The sequence below is a fragment of the Hyaena hyaena genome, unplaced genomic scaffold (genome assembly GCF_003009895.1).
Source record: "Hyaena hyaena isolate Hyena2069 unplaced genomic scaffold, ASM300989v1 scaffold_299, whole genome shotgun sequence".
Lineage (NCBI taxonomy): Eukaryota > Metazoa > Chordata > Mammalia > Carnivora > Hyaenidae > Hyaena > Hyaena hyaena.
Genome location: NW_024080930.1, coordinates 1,854,517 through 1,860,610, shown reverse-complemented (window position 1 = coordinate 1,860,610; position 6,094 = coordinate 1,854,517).

Here is a 6,094-nt window from a genome sequence, read left to right as displayed (position 1 = left end):
TTTCAAAAAGTAAAATAAAATCATGATAAATGGGGGTGCCTTGGTGGCTCAGTCAGTTGAGCATCTGACTTTTTTTCAAGTTTAGTTATATATTTTAAGAGGTGGGGGAGGGTCAGAGAGAGGGGAGAGAGAGAGAATCCCAAACAGGCTCCACGCTCAACGTGGATCCTGATGCAGCACTTGATCCCCTAACTGCCCTAAGATCACAGCCCACGCTGAAATCAAGTTAGTCACCTAACCGATCGAGCCACCAAGGGGCCCTGAACGTCTGATTCTTGAAGGATTTTAATGGACACATCACCAATGATAAAGAGATGGCAAGCATGTGAAAAAGTGCTCCACATCATATGTCATCAGAGAAACACAAAACGGGTGCCTGGGTGGCTCAGTCCGTTAAACATCCAAGTCTTGATTTCGGTTCAGGTCATGATCTCATAGTTTGTGAGTTCAAGCCTCATGTCAAGCTCTGCACTGACAGCGTGGAACCTGCTTGGAATTCTCTCTCTCCCTCTCTCTCTACCCCTTCCCAGCTCATTCTGTCTCTCTCAAAATAAGCAAACATTTTTAAAATCATTATAAATACAATTATCACATTGTCTTCTAAAACACATGTAGCAATATTTATTCACATGTATCAGCTTGGTAGAAGACTGCTTTTTTCTCAATGCCTTTACCAGTTGAGAATATTATGAATCTTTTTTTTTAAAGAAAAGACTTTTTTAAATTATTTTTTATTTTAGAGAGAGAGAGAGAACAAGCGGGGGACAGGGGCAAAGGGAAAGAGAGAGAATCTTAAGTAGCCTACACACTCAGCAAAGAATCTGATGCAGGGCCCCATCCCACAACCCAGGGATCACGGCCTGAGCCAAAATCAAGAGCTGAAAGCTCAACTGACTGAGCCACCCAGGCACCCCTTTATTTTTTAGAGTAGTTTTAGATTTACAGCAAAATTGAGAGGAAGGTACAGATATTTCCAATATATATCCTACCCTCCATGTGCAGAGCCTCCTCCATTATCAATATCCCCCACCAGAGTGGTACATTTGTCACAACTGATGAACTTACGGCGACACACCATAACCACCCAAAGTCTATAGTTTATACGTGGGTTCACTCTTGTGTTGTACATTGCATGGGTTTGGACAATGCATAATGAATGTATCCATCATTATAGTATCATGCAGAGTACTTCACTGCCCTAAAAGTCCTCATTTTTGCCAATTCATCCCCCTCCATCCTAACCCCTGGCAAACACTGGTCTTTCTATTGTCTCCACAGTTTTTGCATTTTCCCAAATGTTATACAATCGACATAGTTGGAACCTTATAGTATGTAGCCCCTATTGGTGGGCTTCTTTCACTTAGTAATATGCATTGTAGGTTCCCTCCTGTCTTTTCACGGCTCAATAGCTCTTTTCTTTTTTTTTTTTTTTTTTTTTAAAGCCTTGATTTTTTTTTTTTTTTTTATGTTTTTTTTATTTCTAGGAGAGAGAGAGAGAGACAGTGAACAGGGGAGGGTCAGAGAGAGAGGGAGTCACAGACTGAAACAGGCTCCAGGCTCTGAGCTGGCAGTCAGCACAGAGCCCGACGCGGGGCTCGAACCCACGAACCGCGAGATCATGACCTAAGCGAAAGTCGGACGCTTAACCGACTAAGCCACCCAGGCGCCCCTCAATAGCTCTTTTCTTTTTAGCGCTGATAATATTCCCTCGTCTAGGTGTACCTCAGTTTATCCATTTACTCTCTGAAAAGCATCTTGAGAACAGTTATGAATAGAGCTGCTGTCAACATCTGTGTACAAGTTTTTGTGTTGACATAAGTTTTCAGCAACTTTGGGCAAAGACCATGAAGGAAGGGTGATTGCCAGATTGTATGGTGAGAATATGTTTAGTTTTGTAAGAAGCTGCCAAACCGTCTTCCAAAGTGGCTGTGCCAGTTTGCATCCATCCCCCTCCTTCCTTCCACCCCCAGCAGTGAGTGAGAGCTCCTGATGCTCCACAGCCTCACCAGCAATGGGTGTTAGGAGCGTTCAGGACTTGGGCCATTCTGGTAGGTGTGTCATGTTGTTTTAATTTGCAATTTCCTAGTAACACATGATGTGGATCATCTTTTAATATGCTTATTTGTCATCTGTAGATCTTCTGTGAAGAAATATCTGGCAAAATCTTTGGCTCAGTTTTAAACTAGAATTCTGGGGGTACCTGGGTGGTTCAGTCAGTTAAGTGTCTGACTCTTGATTTGGGGTTCAGGTCATGATCTCATGTTTCCTGAAATTATTCCCATGTATGGCTCTGCACTGATGGTGTGGAGTCTGCTTGAGATTCTCTCTCTCCCTCTGTCTCTCTCTGCCCCCCCAGCCCCTGCATGCACTCTCTCTTACTCTCAAAATAAGTAATAAATGAAGAAACAAACATAAAAAAATTTAAACCAGAATTCTGTACACTGAAAAACTATCTTTGAAAGGTAAAGGAGGGAAAAATGACTTTCTCAGACAAATAAAAATTTAAGAGAATTAGTTGCCAGTAGACCTGCCTTGCAAGGAATGTAAAAGATATTTAGAGAGAAAGAAAATAACATAGGTCAGAAACTTGGATCTACAAAAATAAAAAAAGGGGCACCTGGGTGGCTCAATCAGTTAAGCTCTGACTTCAGCTTAGGTCATGGTTTTGTAGTTCATGAGTTTGAGCCCCATGTCAAGCTCTGTGCTGACAGCTCAGAGCCTAGAGCCTGCTTCGGATTTTATCCCTCCCTCTCTCTCTGTTCCTTCCCTGCTTGTGCTGTCTGTCTCTCTCTCAAAAATAAATAAAGATTTAAAAACAATTTTTAGGAGTGCCTGGGTGGCTCAGTCCATTAGACGTCCGACTTTGGCTTACGTCATGATCTCACAGTTTGTGGGTTCGAGCCCCGCATCGGGCTCTGTGCTGACAGCTCAGAGCCTGGAGCCTGCTTCAGATTCTGTGTCCCCCTCTCTCTCTGCCTCTTCCCTGTTCCTGCTCTGTCTCTCTCTGTCTCAAAAATAAACAAAATTTTTTAAAAATTTTTAAAAATTTCTTAAAAACAAAATTAAAGGAATAGGTGAAGGAAAACATATTTCTTATTTTATGAAGGGTGTAAGGTCTATACCTAAACTAATTTTTTTATTTTACTTAATTATTTCTCTGCATGTGGATGTCCCATTGTTCCAGCATCATTTGTTGAAAAGATTATCTTTGCTCCATAGTATTTTCTTCTCTTTGTCACAGATCCTTGATTATATTTATGTGGGCCTATTTCTGGTTCTTTATTCTGTTTCATTTACCTATTTGTCCACTCTTTTGCCAAAACCATATTGTCCTAATTACTGTAAATTTATATTAAGTTTTGAAATCAAGTAGTGTCACTTTTCCAACTTGGTTCTTCAAAATGGTGCTGGCCGAGTTGATAAAATGATAATATATTTAAAGTGTACAACATGATGATATAGTCTACATTGTGGAAGGATTCCCAGTTGATGGTGTTGTTGAGTTTTGCTATGTCCTTACTAATTTTCTGCCTGCTAGATTTGTCCATTTCTGATAAAGGGGTACTGAGGTCTCCAATTATGATTCACGCCAAGTGGATTCATCTATTTCTCCTTGCAGTTCTACCATTTTTTGCCTCATGTAGTTTGATACTCTATTGTCGGGTATATATATGTTAAGGATTGAATGTCCTCTTGGAGAATTGCCCCTTTTGAAATAATTTAGCTCCATTTTTTTGCCGCTAATAACTTTCTTTGCTTTGAATTCTGCCCTGTCTGAAATTAATTTAGCTGTTCCTGCTTTCTTTTCTTTCTTTATTAGCATGGTATATTTTTCTCCATGTGTTTATTTTTAACCTTTATATGTCTTTATATTTAAAGTAGGTTTCTTATAGACAAAAATAGTTAGGTTTTGTTTTTTTCATCCACTCTGACATCTTTATCCTGAAATCGCTGCATTTAGATCACTGATGTTCAAAGTGATTTATTGATGTATCTTGATCAGTATCTACCATATTTGCTACTATTTACATTTATTGCCCTTGTTCTTTGTTCCTATTTCTGTCTTCTACTCTCTTTTCTCCTTTTTGTGTTTTTTTATGTTTATTTATTTATTTGGGGAGTGGGGAAGTGACAGAGAAAGAGGGAGAAAGAGAGAAAGAGAGAGAGAGAGGGAGACAGAAAGAGAGAGAGAATCCCAAGCAGGCTCTATACTCTCAGTCTGGAGTCCCACAGGGGGCTCCATCTCACAAACCATGAGATCTTGACCTGAGCCGAAATCAAGAGTCAGATGATCAACCAACTGGGCCACCTAGGTGCCCCACTGCCCTTAGTAGTTTTAATTCACCTTTTTATTATGACTTCATTTTTCCTCCTTTGTTAGCATATCATTTATATATCTTTTTTTTTAAACTTCTTTTAATGGTTGCCCTAGAGTTTGCACAATACATTTACAACTAATCCAAGCCCACTTTCAAAGAACACTATCTCTTCACAGGTAATGTGAACACCTTATATCCTAAGATAATCCTAATGCCTTTCTCTCATCCCTTATACCATTACTGTCATTTGATTTATATTTAAGCATATAAGCATATGATATCAACACACATTATTGAACACATCACTGTTATTTTGAACAAAGTATCTGTTAGATCAACTAAAATAAGAAAAATAAAAGCTTTTATTTTACCTTTACTTATACCTTCTTTGATGCTCTTTCTTTATATAGATCTGAGTTTCTGACCTATGTTATTTTCCTTTTCTCTAAAGAACTTCTTTTAACATTTTTTGCAAGGCAGGTCTATTAGCAACAAATTCTCTCAATTTTTTGCTTGTCTGAGAAAGTCTTTTTTTCCTCCTTCCCTTTTGAAGGATAATTTTTCAGGGTACAGAATTCTAGGTTGGCATTTTTTTTCCTCTCTCTCTCAACACTTTAAATATTTCACTCCACTGTCATCTTGGCTGAATGGTCTCTGAGGAGATTTTGAATGTAGTTTTTATCTTTCTTTCTTTACAGTAAGGCATTTTTTCCCCTTCTCCACTGGCTTCTCTTTGGATTTTTTTCTTTATCTTTGATTTTCTGAAGTTTAAATATGATATGCCTATGTGTAGTGTTTTTTAGGGCATTTATCCTGCTTCTCTGAGGTTCTCAGATCTGTAGTTTGATGTCTGACATTAATTTGGGGGGAAATTCTTAATCATTATCATTTCTATTTTTTAATTAAGTTTATTTATTTATTTTGAAAGAGAGTGTGCAAGTGGGAGAGGAGCAGAGAGTGTGAGAATCCTGAGTAGGCTCTGCATGGCCAGCACAGAGCGCAGCAGGAAGCTCGAACTCAAGAACCATGAGCTTATGACATGAGCAGAAATCAGATGTTCCACCAACTGAGCTATCCAGGCACCTATCAGTCATTATCATTTCTAATATTCTTTCTGTTTCTTTCTTTTCTTCTCCTTTAATTATTTCAATGAGGCATATATTACATCTTTTATAGCTGTCCCACAGTCCTTCAATATTCTGCTCTGTTTTCTCAGTCTTCATTCTACCAGCTTTTTAGTTTTAGAAGTTTTTATTGATATATCCTCAATCTCAAAGATTCTTCCCTCAGTTGTGTGCAGTCTACTCATAAACTTATCAAAGGTAGTCTTCATTTCTATTACAGTGTTTTTAATCTCTAGCTTTTCTGTTTGGTTCTTTCTTAGGATTTCCATTTCTCTGCTTACAGGGCCAATCTGTTCTTATTTTACCCATTAACTCCCTTAGCATATTCGTCACAGATGTTCTAAATCCCTGATTTGATAATTTCAACATTCCTGCCATGTCTGGTTCTGATGCTTGCTCCATCTCTTCCAACTGTTTTTTGCCTTTTGGTGTACCTTGACTTTTTTTTTTTTTTAAATAGTTGGACATGATGTACCTGGTGAAAGGAACTGCTGTAAATAAGCCTTTAGTAATATAGTGATTAAGCGTAGGGGAGAGGCAGCATCCTATAGTCCTAGGATTAGGTCTCAGTCTTTTATTGAGCATATGTCTCTAGAGTGTGAACTTCACAAGTGTTTCTCAGGATTTTTTTTCTCCCTAGTTAAGTGGGAC